Consider the following 18,827-nt stretch of genomic DNA (forward strand, 5'->3'; position numbering starts at 1 on the left):
TAGTCAATCTTTCATGGCTAAGGTGGGACTCGAACTCATTGTCTCCAGGTTTCTGGACTAGCACCTTAACCACTACACCAAACTAGCACTTGAAGATGAAGCCATCGAATGCTATGCATGAAGAAAGATAATAATAATAATAATAATAATAATAATAATAATAATAATAATAGGAAGAGTACTACAAATACTTGGGTATCCTTCAAACTGACAACATCAAGCACACTGAAATCAAGAAAAAGATTAGAGGTGAATACATCAAGAGAGTGAAGAAGATCTTAAAGTCCAAACTCAATGGAGGAAATACATAAAGGCAATCAACACCTGGGCAATCCAGTCATTAGGTACACAGCTGGAATAGTGGACTGGACTCAAGCAGAACTAAAAGCAATGGATAGGCAGACCAGAAAAATAATGACAATGAATCATGCCCTTCATCCACGCAGTGACATTGATAGACTTTATCTACCAAGGCAAATAGGTGGGCGTGGAATGCTACAAGTACATCAGATGGTTGAAGAAGAAAAAATGGCTTTGGAAGAATATCTGAAGAACAATGATGAAGATGCACTGAAATTAGTATATCAGGAAGGCTTACTAACTACTGGAGAGACCAAACTGGCCTACAAGAAAGACCAAATGAAGAACAGAATAGAGGCATGGGAAGACAAAGCACTACATGGCCAATACATGAAAAAAATAGCTGGGAAAGCAGATAATAATAAAACCTGGCAATGGCTAAGAGCAGGAAAATTGAAGAAAGAGACCGAGGGACTAATTCTGGCTGCACAAGACCAAGCCTTAAGGACAAATGCATACAAAGTCAAAATTGAGAAGACAGCAACAGACAGTAAGTGCCGCCTATGCAAAGAAGCTGAAGAAACAGTGGACCACTTGGTAAGCTGTTGCAAGAAGATTGCACTACAAGCAGCGGCATGACAAAGTAGCAACAATGGTGCATTGGAAGATCTGCAAAAAATATCATTTGCCTGTAAGCAAAAACTGGTGGGATCATAAAATAGAGAAAGTCATAGAAAATGATAAAATTAAACTGCTCTGGGACTTCAGAATTCAAACAGACAAGCACCTGCAACATAACACCCCAGACTTAACAATTGTCGATAAGAAAGACAAAAAAGTCTGGATAGTGGACGTGGCAGTGCCTGGAGACAGCAGAATAGAAGAGAAAGAACTGGAGAAGATAACAAAATACAAAGACCTACAAATAGAAATAGAAAGACTGTGGCAAAAGCAAGCAAGGGTAGTACCAATAGTCATAGGCTCCTTGGGTGCAATCCCAAAACAACTGGAGCACCACTTGAACACCATTGGCATTGACAAATTTTCGCTATTAGTCAATTGCAAAAGGCAGCCTTATTAGGAACTGCTTCCATCCTGCGACGATATCTGTAATACCATCAAACATCCACATCTGCCTATCCCAGGTCCTGGGTAAGGACTCGATAGGTAGACAAAATGCCAAATCCAGTCTGAACATCTGGCTGACTGTGCGATGATCCATAATAATAGTAAGTAGTAGTAGTAGTAAAGTTGGAAGGGACCTTGGAGGTCTTCTATTCCAACCCCCTGCTCAGGCAGGAAACCCTATACCATTTCGGACAAATGGCTGTCCAGTCTCTTCTTAAAAACTTCCAGTGTTGGAAGCATTTACTGCTTCTGGAGCAGGCTGTTCCACTGATTAATTGTTCTCACTGTCAGGAAATTTCTCCTTAGTTCTAGGTTGCTTCTCTCCTTGATTAGTTTCCACCCGTTGCTTCTTGTCCTGCCTTCAGGTGCTTTGGAAAATAGCTTGATTCCCTCTTCTTTATGGCAGCCCCTGAGATAATGGAATACTGCTATCATGTCCCCCCTTGTCCTTCTCTTCGTTAAACTAGACATACCCAATTCTAGCAACCATTCCTTATATGTTTTAGCCTCCAGCCCCCTAATCATCTTTCTTGCTCTTCTCTGAATTTGAAGCCTAGCTTCATTAGTGCAGTACAGAGTGTTACTATCACTTCTCATCATCTTGATACTATCCCTCTGTTTATGCAGCCTAGAATTGTGTTGGCTTTTTGGCAGCTACTATCACTTCTCATTATCTTGATATTATCCCTCTGTTTATGCAGCTTAGAACTATGTTGGCTTTTTGGCAGCTCCAGCACGCTGTTGGTTTGTACTTCAGTGGTGGTGCATTAGGACACCTAGATCCCTTCCACATCTACCCAAGCACACACAACATATTTGCCCTGTCACAGGTATGATCAGACATTCAGGGTACTGAAATGCTGGATGATGGAGGCAGCCAGTGTCCCCTGGACATTTAATGGGGGGAACCCCAAAACCAGGAGGCATCCCTGTGATTCATCTCAATGCATTTGTTTTCCACAGCAAGGAGAAACAATACTGCTAACTTACAACTGTCAAAGGAGGGGCCAAATGTTGGGAGAAGGACAGAAGACCAGGGAAAGGAGGAGGAATGTGATGGAAACCAATCAAGAAGCAAAGGATGGAAACCTATCACAAAGAGAAGCAACCTAGAATTAAGGAGAAATTTCCTGACAGTGAGAATGATTAACCAGTGGAACGGCTTGCCTTCAGAAGTTGTGGGTGCTCCATCACTGGAGGTTTTTAAGACGAGATTGGACAGCCATTTGTCTGAAATGATATAGGGTCTTCTGCTTGAGCAGGGGGGTGAGACTAGAAGACCTCCAAGGTCCCTTCCGACTCTGTTAGTCTGTTATTCTGATGAGAGCTCTTCTCAATAGGAATAGCAAGCAACCAACCTTATTCTGATGAGAGCTCTTCTCAATAGAAATACCAAGCAACCAACCTTGTAGCTCCAGATGTGTTGCAAAACTTTCATTGATGTAATAGTATCTTCTGGAGTTAATTAGCTCAGTTTTCATTCTCTTTTCAAAACCTCCCAACATGCTCGGTGTCGGCTTCCAACTATCCCTAAAGCCTCAAAGCCTTTTTTTTTTTTAATCATAGGAGTAACGTGAAGCTATCACGACAAGTAATCATTGCTTAGACGGAGCTTCTATGATTTATCTGATCTCCTTTGACAGCTTGTCTAAGTCATTTGCCCTGACTCCATTCTCAGATGATGTATGCCAAGCACACAATGTGCTTCCTTTTGCCTGCTGTGATTTCCCCACCATTCAGCCATGCCTGAATAATGCCAGATCCTAGGATTGATTACAAAAGAGGAAGAGAAAAAGTTTTCTCTTCCTGATGTGCCTTCTACAAATGGTTTTCCCTAAATTTATCCCATCGGTTTTGTTTTCAGTTTTCGCCTAAGCTTTCCAAGTCTTGTTTAAGATAGCAGGAAGAAAAATTCTGGATTGTGGAGCTGTAATATACCACATTTCAAGTGATCCAGATAGAAAAGATAGGAAATCTGAGGCCAAGCCAAAACTTCTAGACCAGGGGTGTCAAACTCAACACATCATGTCATGTGTTACGATGTTTCGCAACTTTTTCCCTCTTGCTGGAGCTGGGGTGAGTGCAGCTTCTGTATGATGCATCCGGCCCATGGGCTGGCAGTTTGACATCCCTGTTCTAGACTAATACTCAGCAACCAACAAATTACGTAACTGAGTTGTGTTATATACAACAGGGGATAAAGGATAAACAAGCTTTGCTCTTCACAATTTACTGGTTTTTCAATGCCCTTGAATATTTTTAAGGAAAATCATAACTTTACACATTCTTAATAGACATGATGACAGAACTGGTCAAAATCAGAGTCAATCCACATTTGGTGGGACCCAAATATAATCCAAATAGCTATAATTCAATCTACCTGATTATTTCAGATATCTACAGCATGGTTTCCCAACCTTGGCAAATTGAAAGTGAATGGGTTAAACTCCTGAATTTCCACAGCTGGTATAGCCATAATAATAAAGCTATAAAGCTATAATAATTCATACAAATATATTGTTTCTAGAGTTTCAGGATTTGGTAGAAACTTTTTTTATTGGTTTATGTAGTAATCAGTGCTCAGTCATTGCAGGGTACAAATATGGCTGACCGCCTTCTCAGCGTTTATTCTTTTTATACAGTTTTCCAAGCAGCAAAAGTTTAACATGGCAGTAGCATTTTATTGGTTAAACTCCTTACCAGTCCTTAAGGATAGAAAGCCAGAGGCCCAAAACAGGGAGCAGTTGGCTGTAACATCCTGTTGGTGTAAGCTAGCTGATATCAGGCAGGTGAGGTCATTGTACCAGCCTGTTGTACTTTCCCACATTGCCATGGTGATGTGTAAGGATGAGATAATATAGAGAGAAGAGGCACACAGGCGTTGGAAGGGCAGTTTGCGGCACACGACCTCTACCTGGCCCCCACCTCTACAGGTTTATATTAAGGTATCCCTCTACCAGGAGCTTCATGTTAGTATAACATCAGGAATGTGTGGGCAACAATTTTGACTGTACAATGGTATAACTGAAAGGAAATGAGGGCAACTGTTAGAGAGATCTAGGAGTCCTACGTATGAGCCAGCAATGTGCTGCAGCTGCCAAAAAAGCCAATGCAGTCCTAAGTTGCATAAAAGAGGGATAGTATCAAGATCACATGAAGTGTTAGTACCACTTTATAATGCCTTGGTAAGAGCACACTTGGAACACTGCATCCAGTTTGGGTTGCCATGACACAAAACAGATGTTGAGACTCTAGAAAGAGTGCAGAGAAGAACAACTAAGATGACTACAGGACTAGAGGCTAAAGTATATGATGAATGGTTGCAAAGACTGTGTATGTCTCATCTAACAAAGAGAAGGACTAGGGCTAACATAGTAATCTTCCAATATTTGCGAGGCTGTCAAGGAGAGAAGGGGGTTGACTTATTCTTTGAAGCATCTGAGGATAGGACAAGAAGTAATAGATGGAAGCTTATCAAAGAGAGATCCAACCCAGAATTAATGAGAAATTTCCTGACAAAAAGGACAATTAATCAGTGGAAAAGCTTGCCTCTGGAAGTTATGAGTGCTCCATCACTGGAGGTTTTCAAGAAGAGACTAGACAGCCATTTGTCAGAATGCTACAGGGTTTCATGTTTGAGCAGAGGTTGGACTAGAGAACCTTCAAGGTCCATTCCAAGTCTGTTATTCTGTATTCTGTAAAGTTGTACAACTGAGAAAGTAGAAAATAAATATTTTCATGTTATCTATTAGTCAGAGAGGATGCAGTGATCAGGATAATGACTGTCAACATTCCATTACAACCACAAAATGCAGGGCAATTAACCAGATTAGGGAACTGAATGATGTCACTGAGAAGTTGTGAAGTCAGCTAAGTATAAAAGCAAACACCGTCACTGAATTTGTTGTCTGTCACTTAATTAAAACACACCTTCAAAAAGAAAAAAAAAAGATTACAGTTCATCTTTACTGTCTAAGGAGAGCTGTTTCAGGCTTTTGAATGTTTTGGTTAACTTTATTTTATTGTTTTAAGATGGACAATTGGAATTAATTAAAGACACCAGTTTGTCTACCCCAGTAAGATCATTGTGATACTGGGAATTCTAAATAGCTGGTAGGATGGATTTAGCCACTTCTACTGCCTCAGTAGAAGGTGCTGACGATTTCATTGAGTTACTCAACATGGCCTCGGCATTGTTTTTCTGATTAGGCATTGTCAGTTCAAATCTGATGGGATTTTTGAAGTTAGCTCAAGCATGCATGGGGTTTTTTTTTAACGTAAATGGGAATCTTCTCTTTGTGTGTTTATGCATGCGAGTGTCATGTTTTTGCAATTTCAGATCAAATCAGCTTAACTCTATCAATCGGAATGCAATTTCAAATTGACTCAAGTCTTCAAAGCAAATGGCAAATTGAAATAGGAACGAGGCGAATTCAAATGCGCTACGCATCCAGGCATGCATACAATATTTGCCCTTTCTTTTCCTTGTTGTCTTGTCTCCTGAGTGACTACTGTGAGTGGGAAGGAGGTGGATAGGCCTTGCACATGTTTGATCAGATATGCATGTGTGAATGTTTGCCATAAAGCACAGCAAGGTTCTTCGCCCGGTGTGCCAAAATAGGATATGAGCTAGGAAGATAGATTAACATCTCTGTATAAGTAAATGATAGGTCTCCCATAGATATAAGGTGAGAAGATCCCCTCTCTCTTTTCTTCCAGAGCCATCTTTCTGTCTGGCTCTCCTCTTCAATAAACTACAACCTTCTTTTTAAAGCAGTCGCCATGTTGTTTATTCCCAGCTTGGACTACAATGATGATGACGACAACGAGAACAATGAAGATAATGATGATGTTATACATTCAATTGTGTTCAGCTCTTGGCAATTCTATGGACCAGGTCTCACCACATCTTCTGATCTTGCATGACTTCTTTTGGAGTTGTTCTATGCTCTGGACGGTGTCAGCTTTGAGGGTGTCCAGCCATCATGTTCTTTGGTAACCTGGTTTCCTTTTGCTGCTAACTCTTCCAACCATAATTGCTTTCTCCAGTGAATCCCCCCATCTGACATGGCCAAAATAAGTAAAACACAGTTTTGTGACTTTTGCCTTCTGGTGACATATCTGGCGCTCCTTGTTACTGAAGGATGGACAGTATTTAATATTTATTTATAATAGCATCTCATCCTGATGGGATTGGTCCATCCCACCTTTGCTGGCAGAAGGGGCATTGGGGGCCAACAAATCAAATTAAATCAAATCAATCAATAAATAACCAAATAAATAAATACATTTATAATAGTAGTAAAGTTGGAAGGGACCTTGGAGGTCATCTAGTCCAACCCCCTGCTCGGGCAGGAAACCCTATACCATTTCGGACAAATGGCTGTCCAGTCTCTTCTTAAAAACTTCCAGTGTTGGAGCATGTACTGCTTCTGGAGGCAGGCTGTTCCACTGATTAATTGTTCTCACTGTCAGGAAGTTTCTCCTTAGTTCTAGGTTGCTTCTCTCCTTGATTAGTTTCCACCCGTTGCTTCTTGTCCTGCCTTCAGGTGCTTTGGAAAATAGCTTAATTCCCTCTTCTTTATGGTAGGGGTGTGGGTCTATACATATTTTGTATATAGTATGTTTAGGTGTGTGTCATGTATGTGTTTCACTTTGAGAGTGGGCAATTAAATTTCATTTTTGGTGTGTGCCGTTGTGCCCACAGTAAAAAAAAATGACAATAAAGGTTATCTTATCTCTAAAAGGTTCTTTTTGTTCACAAATCTCATGAGCTTTGGTTTTATTTTTGGAGAAATTGTGAATCTCCAAACACTGACATGTTCCCCAGCTCAGAAAGGCTGCTTAACTGAATATCCAAGTCTTAAAATCTGCTTCCCAATATTGTCTTTGTTGGGCATTCATATTTTAATTTGAATAAAATTAACTCAAGAACAATTGAGTTTCAGATAGATAAATCCCTCGCCTGATTTCCTGCTCAAAACACATCTCTTCCACCATGCAGGGCAGTTTGTTTTGCTTCCTGGGAGCATAGTAAAAAAAAAAAAGGAATTAAGATGCGCCCTATGTCACTTTAAATCTTTTACTGTTCTTATATTTTTAATTTATTTTTTCTTCTCAGACCTTTTGTCCCAAATACTGAAAATTACACATGAGCTTGTCAAGACTGACTGCTTTTTCATGCGTCAGGAAAAGCCTCCCTCTTCTTCTCCAGCCAAGGAAATGATTATTGAATCCCCCTGCCCAAAAGGAAAGCATTATTGCTCTTTTGAAAGCAGACACAGGAGGAAGAACTGCAGAAACTGTTAGCAGAAATGAATGCAGAGAAATAGGGGGAGGGATGATATGTCTTTCACAAGCTCTCAGCAAATGTCGTTTGCCCAATGAATGTCTCAAAGGTGCTTTTCCAAAAGGCCAACAGGACTCTCTTGGCAAAAATAGAGAAGCAGTTTGCTATATATTTTTTCTTGATTTTTTTCCTCTGGTCTCCTGTCCAAGTACTAACCGCATATTACAGGGGTTCCCAACTGGGGGTGCGAGATGATATTCCAGAGGGGTGCAAAAACTTGGCTTTTCAAAATTATAGTGTATATGCATAATTCTCTGCCGTTATTTTGAACTTTTGTAAGGGGGGCGAGAATATATCAGAAGCGTTCTAGGGGCGCGGGGTATAGAAAAGGTTGGGAACCACCGACATATTATATACTTTTATTGATTTATCTAATTTATATAGCCTGCTTAACCTGCTTCCTAAACCTTCAGACTTGTGTTCAAACTTGTGTAACGTTTTTTTAGATTAACCAGGGTCACTTAGGCCATGCAACTCACTGTGACTGTGCTCTCTTAAAGATTAATGTGTTGATTACAGTTAGCCTTTAACGTATGACCATAATTAGGACTGGAATTTCAGTCACTGTGGTCATTAAGCAGATCCTCATTGGACTTGACCCCAATTTGTACGACCATTTTTACTGTGACGGTTAATGAATCGTGCAGTCCTTAAGCAAATCTGGCTTTCCCAATTGATTTTGTTCATCAGAAGCTGGCTGGAAAAGTCACGCCTTGCTCTCCCAGGATTGCAAGACATTACAACCATCGTAAACACAAGCCAGTTTCCTTGAAGACGTTTCACTTCTCATCCAAGAAGCTTTATCAGTTCTGACAGGAATGAGAGGATGGAAGGATCATATTTCTGTGCATCATCTGGTCATTAGCGCTCTGAGATCCGTTGAGGCCACGTGGGCGTTTATTTCTGCTCTCAGGATCACCCGAATCAGGGTGCAAATGGGTTCTTGGAACTGCTGAAAGGACTGCGTTATAGACAGGAGATAGCTGGTGTCTTATCCTCTCTCCTCTGTGGAGAGAGGGCTCTTAGTGGCCTCTTTACCCTTCTTTCAAACCAATGGTCCTCTCTATCCAGAATGTGGAATTTGCTGTCTTCAAAAGAGTGATCTTTGTCTTTCAAATGCAGATGGACCGCTGAGTCTTCTCCTGATGTCCCCCACGCTCCTGCCAGAACTGATGAAGCTTTTTGGATAAGAAGAAAACTGTCTTCAAGAAAAAAAAAACCCCAAAAAACAAAGGAAGTCCAGTTGCCTTTTGAAAAAACACCTTTGAAACAATCATGGCCTGGATGACTGAGAATCTCCATAGACATTTTATCCATTGGATGGCTTTCCCTTGTGCAGGGGGAGGCAACCTTGGCTCTTTTGTGACTCGTGGACTTCAGCTCCCAGAATTCCTGAGCCAGCATGGTTCAGCTTGGAAACCTCTCCCTTTCCCCTCAGCATGGCTGGCTCAGGAATTCTGGGAGTTGAAGTCCACGAGTCATAAAAGAGCCAAGGTTGCCTGCCCCTGGCCTAGATGATAGGAAGCTTGGTTCTTTTATGACTCGTGGACTTCAACTCCCAGAATTCCTGAGCCAGCATGGCTCAGCTTGGAAACTTCTCCCTTTCCCCTTAGCCTGGCTGGCTCGGGAATTCTGGGAATCGAAGTCCAGGACTCATAAAAGAGCCACGGTTGCCAACTCCTGCCCTTTGTGTATTGGGAATAATTAGCAGATCGATTCCTAATTTTGATTTATTTGGGCTGCAGTCTGTTTGAAGCATTGCTCTTGCTTTCTGACATGCATGCTTTCATAGACACACAAACACAAACACACACTGCCAGATGTGGACAGGCAGGAAAAGGATCAGTTTATTTCAAAGCCATGTTGCTTGTATATGTGGCCATTTATCTATTTATCTATATCATCTGGGTACCATATATCCACCTACCGTTTTTTTGAGATAGAAATTCTTTCTGATAGATCTTTCTTTTTTATAAATACTTAATACTCACGGTTTTGAATGAGAGGGAGGGAGGGAGCGAGGGAGGAAGGAAGGCCTCTTAACAAAATCTTTGTGAATAGCAGAACAGAACAGAACGCAACAATAGAATAGAATAGAATAGAATAGAATAGAATAGAATAGGATAGAATAGAATAGAATAGAATATGGAATGGAATAGAATAGAATAGAATAGAATAGAAGAGAAGAGAAGAGAAGAGAAGAGAATCCTGAAATAGCAACCATCTTTGTACTCATTTATCTATTTATCTACATCATCTGGGTACCATATATCCATCTACCGTTCTTTTGTGATAGAAATTCTTTCTGATAGAACTTTCTTTTTTACAAATACTTAATACTCATGGTTTTGAATGAGAGGGAGGGAGCGAGGGAGGAAGGAAGGCCTCTTAACAAAATCTTTGTGAATAGAACAGAACAGAACGCAACAATAGAATAGAATAGAATAGAATAGAATAGAATAGAATAGAATAGAATAGAATAGAGAAGAGAATCCTGAAATAGCAACCATCTTTGTACTCATTCCTGAGAAATAAAACTGTGAAGATTAGATTCGGAGTTGATGGCCATGCTAATGACCAGGACTGATAGAGAAAAAGAAAGTGAAATTTCTCTCCAAACCAACATAACTCTTGGAGACTGAGTAAAGTAAATACGTTGGAAAACTGGAAGACAACACCTTCCCTCAAACCAATTATAAAGTCAAAACAAATACATTTTCCCAAACGTACTAAATGAAATGAACAATGACATGACCAATTATGCTAGTGTGAAATAATAAGATGGGGATTTGTAAGTTCTCCGACTGTCCCTGCTTCCTAAATTGCTGTCCCTGAAGTTAGAAAAAGTACAGTAGGGCACCATCCAGAAGTATCTGCAAGGGAGAGATTCAGAAACATCACAATGGTTACTATCACCGTGTGGTCGAAGGCTCAACCCTGTTTTGCTTGCATGACAATACAAAACAAAATACAGGTAGTCCTTGACTTACAACAGTTCCTTTAGTGACCATCTAAAGTTACAACGACACTGAAAAAAATGACTTGCGATGGTTTTTCACACAATCATAGCAACATCCCCACAGTCATGTGATCAAAAGTCAGTCACTTGGCAACTGATTGTCATATTTATGACAATCGCAGTGCTCCAGGGTCACGTGACCACTTTTTGCCACCTTCTGACAAGCACAGTAAATGGGGAAGCCAGATTCACTTAATAACCATGTTACTAACTTAACAACTACAGTCATTCACTTAACATCCATGGCAAAAGGGGTTGTAAAATGGGGCAAAACTCACTTAACAAATGTTTCGCTTAACAAAAATTTTGGGCTCAGTTGTGGTCATAGGTTGGGCGTATGAGAGCTGAGGCTTTGATCAGAGAGTTGTGGCTGCCATCTTGATTTTTTTTTCTCCAACTTGCTTCCTATATATGGACACTTTTAGGCATGTCTCTCCTTCAGTTGACATGATCTGATCACAGGTCAAAGAGTCGGCAATGTCCGTGGATCCACAAATCAGGCCCAAGAAGTCCCATATGAGTACCGAATTAATTCAAGCATTACACCGTGGTGGCGCAGTGGTTACAAGGCAGTATTGCAGGCTAATTCTGCCAACTGCCGGCAGTTCGATGCTCACCAGCTCAAGGTTGACTCTGCCTTCCATCCTTCCAAGGTGGGTAAAATAAGGACCCAGATTGTTGGGGGCCATAGGCTGACTCTATAAAACCACGTAGAGAGGGCTTTGTAAAGCATTGTGAAGCCCTATATAAGTGCTATTGCTATATAAGTAAGTGCTATTGCTATTTGTCTATTCTGTCATATTTCTGATGAATCATTATGTACACACAAACACACACATGTCAGCTTTTGCACCAGTCCAAGCTGCTCTGCTGGCTGGGAAATTATGAGAATTGAAGACTCACACAGCAGAAAACCATCTGCTTATTTCATGTAGTAAACACTTTTTCAAGCAAAGAAATCAGGGGTTAAAAAACTGGTCTATTTTGTTGGTTTCTTCACGATTTATTTTTCTCTCTGGATCACTGTGGCTGATGAAATATACTGTACATTACCACTTTGCATAACCAAAGCCTGCTTTTTCCTCCCCAACCCATCCCAGCCCTTCCTTTCTTAATTTTGTGCTATCAAATCACCTTTCAGTGTCTGGTCGATCAAAACTGCCTTTTGCCATGCATGGCTAATGAACATTTCTTTTTAATTGAGGGTTTTAAGTACCAATCTATATCTTTGTCTGAACATTTGGCTCACTTGGACAGGAAATTAGCAGCCCCTTTTAATTAAAAGGAGCCCTGATAAAACAGTAATTTATTTATACCATAAGTGACCCGCTCCTTCCGATCAATCAGAACCATTCCATTTATGCAGGCAACGTATTTTTTATCCCGTAAACTGCAAAAAAATAGTATAAAACTTAGAAACATCAGAGGCAGGTTGTTACAGAAAAGAGCACCACTGAAGAAGAGAAACAAGCATTCAGTTTGCAGAAATGTGATGGATTTTCACAAATTCTGTTTTTAGGAAAGGAGTTGAAGCGAGTTATAGGGAAACATCAACAAAGAGCAGGCCCTGTTACAGGTGGTCCTTGACTTATGACTAAAACTAAGCCTAAAATTTCCATTGCTAAGCAAGACAGTTGTTAAGGGAGTTTTGCCCCGTTTTACGATCTTCCTTAATAACAACAACAACAATAATAATAACAACAACAACAACCTAGTAAAGTTTTGGCACATCAGGCGAAGAACCTTGCTGTGCTTTATGGCAAACATTCACACATGCAACCTAGAACTAAGGAGAAACTTCCTGACAGTTAGAACAATTAACCAGTGAAACAACCTGCCTCCAGAAGGAGTGAATGCTCCAACACTGGAAGTTTTTAAGAAGAGACTGGACAGCATTTGTTTCCTGCCTGAGCAGGGGGTTGGACTAGATGACCTCCAAGGTCCCTTCCAACTATTATTATTATTGTTGTTGTTGTTGTTATTCCCTTCCTTCCTATTCACTCTTCCTTCCCTTCCTCCCTCCTTCCTTCTTTCCTTCCTTCCTTTTTCTTCCTTCCTTCCTTCCTTTCTTTCTTTTTTTCTTTCTTCTTCTTCTTCCTCCTCCTCCTCCATTTTTCCTTCTATTTTTTTCTTTGTTGCACTTTCTATTTTTTATTTTTATTCTTTGCTTTTTGTAAAAAAAACTTAGTTTTTAATCTTTTTAATGATAATGCTTAACAAAATTACTATAAAATAAAAATTCAAAGGCCACCACTTCCCAGAACACTCTGGATAAATTACCGTATATGCCGGCGTATTAGGCGACCCGGCGTATTAGGCGACCCGGCGTATAAGACGACCCCCGTCTTTATCGCCGAGCTGCATTCCTAGAACGTCGTCTTATACGCCGGAAACTACCAGTATTTCCGGCGTATAAGACGACCCCCGTCTTTGGCGCCGAGTTTAGCGCTTCCAGAAGTCATCTTATATGCCGGCATATACGGTACCTGGCTTCTGATCATTGTCACCAAAGAAATCATCTTTTCCTATATGTTGAAGAAGGCTGCCATTTCTGCATGTAGAAAGCTACAAATCAAACAGAGAAACAAGGGTGTCCTCAGAAGGGTGAGGGTCACCAAAGTCAAGATGGCGGTTGCTGCCCTGGAATCAAAGCTGTTTCCTTTGTTTGATTGGCCTCACAACATGAGGCACACGTAAAAGGCAGGCTGTGTTGTACAGTTACGCTCGTCTCCTTGTCTTTTTTTTTTTTTTTGAAAAGTCTCATTTGTCCCTATTTGTTACTCTTTTCATTTGCTTAATCACACATGGGAACCTCATCAGAGGGGTCTCCGCCAATGAACTCTTTCATTCATGTGGAAATGAGAGCACATAATTGAAACAGGGCCTCCCAATTGCTTGAAGCAAGGAGCCAGCAACTCTAGAAGCTTTTAAAGCAGAGTTCCCCAATGTTTCCAGCTTTGCAGACTAGCGGGGGAGGGAGGGAATGGTTCCACATGAACAACCGGCAAGTGTCCGTGTACATGCAGCTCCATCTGCATGAGCAGCATGCATGCATGCCTGCTGCTCACTTACATGGAGCACATGCATGCTCGCTTGCTGCTTATGCAAGTGAAGATGCACTTACACATGCATGCGCTCGCTGGCCATTTCTACAGCCCATTTGCAAACTCCTCACAGTTGGGGACCCCTGTTTTAGAGGATCAAAGATCTCATCCGCTCTGTCTTGTTGGTGCATTGACAACAGGGTTTCTTTTCCTTCTTTCCTTCTGTTGAAACAAAAATCTTCACCAGGGTCCAGTCCAAGTTGGGAATAATCAGAATGGAGACTGCTTTAGAAAGAAGATTGCAGTTTATTGAAGAGGAGAGCCAGATAGAAAGATGGCTCTGGGAAAGCTGACCACATGTAATAGGGAGTGGCGGGTTTTTATTCCTTCTTGAGCTTTTGTTTGGAGTTGTTCCTATGGCATGAACTTTGACCTGAGTCTGAGTGTGCCTTTCTGGTATTCTGATGATGGTGGATTAATCCCATTATGTCCCAAAGGTTATATCCTGCTTCCCTGAGGCTGGGGCTGATGACTATTGGATTTTTGATGTGAGGGACTGTTGATTCTAAGAATTTTTGTCTTTCTAATCCAAGCTTTCTGGCTCCAATCTTTCTGATAAAATTATCACATCTGCATTTCTGCAGATCTGGCTTCTGTTGAGGGCAGAGAGACTTGGGGGGGGGGGTTGGTTTCTCCATTTGCCTCATCTGTAAAGGTGAGGGAGAGATATTCTTTCAAACATGCAAGATTCTGTCAGTGTAAATTTACAATGTGACCTTACATACAACTTCCTGGTGCGACTTATACTTCAAAGAAGGCTCACCATATTCCTTCCTTCCTTCCTTCCTTCCTTCCTTCCTTCCTTCCTTCCTTCCTTCCTTCCTTCCTTCCTTCCTTCCTTCCCTCCCTCCCTCCCTCCCTCCCTCCCTTTCTTCTTCCTCATTCCTTCCTTCCTTCCTTCCTTCCTCCTCTTCCTCCTCCTTCTCCTTCTCCTCCTCCTCCTCATATCCCCCAGCAGCTGAAAGCATACATATACTCCCCCCGCCTCTGCAGGGCTTGTCTATAATATTTATTCACAAAGCCAGATGAATAAGACGGCTATCTCAAAATCTCACCACATCTGACCTAGCTAGCACATCTGCCATTCAAGGCCAAAAGTGAGCCTCCTTTCCCCCTTTTCATTCACTCCATATGCCGGCTCATACCAGCAGAATAGAAGCTAGGCCAAGCCACTAAAACCCATGTGCCACAATTGGCCAAAACACAAAACAACCTTTCAATATCCAAAGAGGGCCTGGGAGACAGGAAGAGGAGGCACATGTTGCGCCCATGTCATATTTGCCTATCTATCTGCTACGACCTTTTCAGGATGCCACGATCATGCAATCTCCAGGAATTTTGAAAACTAGCATTTCTGAATGTGGAACATAAAGTTGAGATCATGGTTGTAGCTAAAGCAAACTTTCCCCCGTATTGAATTTCAGCTAATTTGATGCCTAGACAGGTTTTTATTTCATCTTTCTCCTTTATCGGTCCTCTGAATTATGAGCCTTTTTTTTTTTTTAATGAGCTGAGCTGGCACGTTCAGCTCCTGGCTGGCTCTCTACCTAATGATCTGTGGCACCATGGCGTTGGTTCCATCTGAAAAAATATTGAATCAACAAGCTATAAATTGCACCTAGAAGGTAATTTTCAGCCTCAGATACAGGGGCTAGACATTTACAGCAGCTGCAAAATGATTCCTTGGTATTTTTTTTTCCCCCTTTTCCAAAGTATTTGTGCATGTGAAGAAATGTGCCAGTTCAGTCTGTGCAAGGAAATAATCATATGCTAAACCTTTCATGTGCAAATTTGCCCTTTTGACCTTATCTTGTTCTGTGCTGGAGTGCCAGGAACACTTCCTGGTCTCTGGAAAGAATCCAGACTGGACAGTCGTTGCAATTACATCATCACTATTTGCCAGAATCCAGAGGCTGAAGCTAGCAAGAGGTTTGATTGTTTTAAAAAAATCATGATTTCTTTGCATAATTAAGTTCAGAATTAGGAGTTATGAGACTAAGAGAGCTGCACAGGCTTCCACTGAAGAAGAAACCCCTCAATTAACAGAATAATAGAGATGGAAGGGACCTTGGAGGTCTTCTAGTCCAACCCTAGGGTTTCCTGCCTGAGCAGGGGGTTGGGCTAGATGACCTCTAAGGTCCCTTCCAACTCTGTTGCTCTGTTAGTCTGTTAACTTACAACCGTAATTGAACCCAGAATTATATTCATAAGCCATGCTAGTCATTAAGAGGCCATCATGTGACCATGTCTGATTTTAACAACCTATTTTGCAACAGTTATTAAGTGAAACTTCAGTCACTAAGTGAATCCATTGTGAATGCCAGCAAAAAAAAAATGTCATCAATTGTGGTTATGTGACCATAGGACACTGCAAATGGCTATCAATGTGGGTCGGTTGTGATTACGGGGCGAGGAAAGGGAGCCACCAGAACTTCAAAACTGCATTCTTGGGGTTCTTCCTAATTCTGAATGGTGCTTAGTGACTGGTTGTATGTTTGTGCTATTTTACAACTGAGTCCCCACGTTAAAAAAAAAAAAGTCCACATAAAATTGCATTTTACTGTGGAAAGAGACGTTATGATGTCTGTAATGGGGAGGAAGTGCAGATGAAAATGAAGGCAATATTTTGGTGCTGACTTTTAAGAGACCTGTTTATGTAAACAGAGCTAAATTCTGCCGGGTAAAATTAGGTAGGAAAAAAAAATCAATAAACAAACATGAGGGGCAAAAAAGCACGAGGTCACATGGAAGCACTCATCCAGAGGTGAAATATTTGATCGAAGTAAAATTCAATTCTAATCCCGATTTTATAGCTCACGTCTGGAATTAGAGTGAGCTGGGGGGACAGAACCACAAAACAGAAATGAAAACAAAGCTCTCTTTTATGGAACTGACAGGTTGGCATCTACTTTGATGGTTTCACTGAATTTTAATGCTTTGTTCGTAATGATGTTATCACCGTAATTCATATTTTTGGAACGCTGTCCTATTGAGACGTTAGTGGTGTGCGCCGAGACCAGCTTTGTTTCAAAACCCAGAATTTTAAATTTCAGACTATACTGCCTCGTTCCGAGGAGCTAAAATCTCCATTCTTTTTGTTGTGGCAGGATGGATGCTTGAAAATTATTGATGACTTACTTATAAAGCTCTAGAAATCCCAAGGAGTCATGCAAACATCTGTACGAGGTGATGATCAAGGTTTCTGTCTTAATGCTGAGTCAGAAGTATGGATTTTTTTTTAATGAAGGAGAAACCATGTCATGTTGCCATTCGCTAGAGAAAAGCAGAAATCATCGCTGTGACATTAAATCATTTCTTCAAGCATCTATTTATTACGTTCAGATCCAACACAGCGCTTGTCAAATTGAAACACCTTAGTCCCCCTACAAAAGGAGTCATTGAACTATTCACACAGTGTGACAAGCATGGTTGGTTCTAATAAAGGAGAATATTTGTAGTTCAAGGATGAAATGAGGGGTCCTTGCTGCTCTCTGAGCTTGGTTGTTTTCTTGCTTCTATATTGATGATGTTACCTAGTTTGGTAGTGAAATGTTTGTAAGAAAACAAACGAGCTCAGAGAGCACTAAAACCCCCTCATGGAGAATGGGACAACTTGCCACAGACAACTCTCTACAGTCAACTTGCCATGGGACAACTCACTGCAGAACAATTTAACATAGAGGTGCCCAACCTTATGGGCACCAGGAACTGGTTTCGTGGAGAAAGGTTTTTCCACGGATCGGAGAGTGTGTGGTTTTGTGTGCTGCCTGCATCCTGCAAATGGGGCTTCTCTTCTTTGTGCAGACTGGTTGCTGGCATGCTGCAGCCTGGTACCGGTCCGCAGACCGGGGATTGGGGACCCCTGATTTAACAATTCTGTTTAATTATCTAAAATAAAACATTATTTTAATTTTTGTCGATCACATTTCAGAATCTGTCCCTCCTTTTGCATTTTTTTCTTTAATGATTCTATTCCACCAGTTCTTTGATATTAGTGTAACTTTTGTCCAGCAATGAGTTGTCCTGTGGCATGTTGTCCATGCCACGTTGTCTGGCAGTGAGTTGTCTCTGGCAAATTGGCCATGATGAGTTGGCCGTGGTGAATTGGCTGTGGTGAGTTGGCTGTGATGAGTTGGCCATGGTGAGTTGGCTGTGGTGGGTTGGCCATAGTGAGTAGGCCATGGTGAGTTGGCCATGATGAGTTGGCCATGGTGAGTTGGCCATGATGAGTTGGCCGTGGTGAGTTGGCCATGATGAGCTGGCAGTGGTGAGTTGGCCATGGTGAATTGACCATGGTGAGTTGTCCATGGTGAATTGGCTGTGGTGAGTTGGCCATGGTGAGTTGGCCGTGGTGAGCTGGCTATGGTGAGTTGGCCATGATGAGTTGGCCATGGTGAGTTGGCTGTGGTGAGTTGGCCGTGATGAGTTGGCCGTGGTGAGTTGGTCATGGTGAGTTGGCCGTGGTGAGTTGGCCGTGGTGAGTTGGCCATGATGAGTTGGCCGTGTGAGTTGGCCGTGGTGAGTTGGCCATGATGAGTTGGCTGTGGTGAGTTGGCCATGATGAGTTGGCCATGGCGAATTGTCATAGATCCCCCCTCATGGTTGATTCTTTTGTGATTCAGCATGTTGTGCCCCTTCCTGATCCGAGAGCCCTTGCTCATGGTCCTCGATGCTTTGATCACTTCCTGTTTAGATTACTACAATGTACAATCTACCCATCTACTAGATCAGATAGGTTATGCACACTCCTAGTCCCTTCCCTTAAATTTGCCATCTGATAGGACCTAGGAAGCATGTCTTTTCCATGGCAGCCCTCACCTACTGAACCTCCACACACCCGAATTTTGTCATTCTTGTACTCTCCTAGTCCTCCGAAAAGCACTTGACAAAGACCAATTTCAAACTCACTTCAGAGGAAAAGAGGTCC

Source organism: Crotalus tigris, unplaced genomic scaffold (assembly GCF_016545835.1).
Source record: "Crotalus tigris isolate CLP2741 ecotype Arizona unplaced genomic scaffold, ASM1654583v1 scf7180000017661.16357234195:1864864, whole genome shotgun sequence".
NCBI lineage: Eukaryota > Metazoa > Chordata > Lepidosauria > Squamata > Viperidae > Crotalus > Crotalus tigris.